Genomic DNA, 835 nt, shown 5'->3' on the forward strand with positions numbered 1-835 from the left:
AGGTATGTTTAGGCCACTAATACCTAACATCGACAAAAACAAAAAATCAAAGTCCACAACCACATTAAACTAATAAAATTCCTAAAGTAGAAGTTGAAACCATAAACCCACTCCATTAAGATCAACACTTATCCACTTGTCACATACCACTATAAATTGAACCCAAAAGCACAACCTTACACTCCCTTCTCTTCATCACTCCTTCATATTAGATCATATTCAACAATCAATCAATAAATTGTGGGTCTCTGATTAGAATTTGTGATTTCTCATTACATATCCTTTAGCGCATCACACCATAAGTTAGGCCTTCGAATTTTGCAATTTCTCATTCAGACTTGACTTAACCACCAAGCAAAAACATGAAGTCACTCATGACCTCACCTCAAGTAGCACACCATAGGATTTTCAGAAGTAGCTCACAATAGTTGGTTTCATAGCCCACAACTAGCTTTGATGAGTCAAACACAATGAGGTGACTAAGCTACTTGATCAAGGCCAACAACACTTGAAATTAATAAGTCTCTCACTAGAAATCCTTTCTTAAGTTCTCTCTTCATTTCTTAGTATTTTTAGAGCTTTATTTTCAAGTAAGTTTGTAATTTTAGTTTAAAATTCAAGAGGAGAAAATGAGAAGGCAAATGAGATGCAAAAATCAATTTTGTACTCTCATTTGGAACTCAAAAGCATCCATTCCTTGGATGGATAGCTCATGCTCCTAACATTTTCTTTTGAATAAAGTTATGTAATTTCTACTTCTTCTTATATTCCAAAAGTTTGAATTTTAATCATTCAAGTTGGTGATTTGGTTAATTTTATTTGTTTGAGAAGTACT

The sequence above is a fragment of the Lupinus angustifolius genome, chromosome LG11 (genome assembly GCF_001865875.1).
Source record: "Lupinus angustifolius cultivar Tanjil chromosome LG11, LupAngTanjil_v1.0, whole genome shotgun sequence".
Lineage (NCBI taxonomy): Eukaryota > Viridiplantae > Streptophyta > Magnoliopsida > Fabales > Fabaceae > Lupinus > Lupinus angustifolius.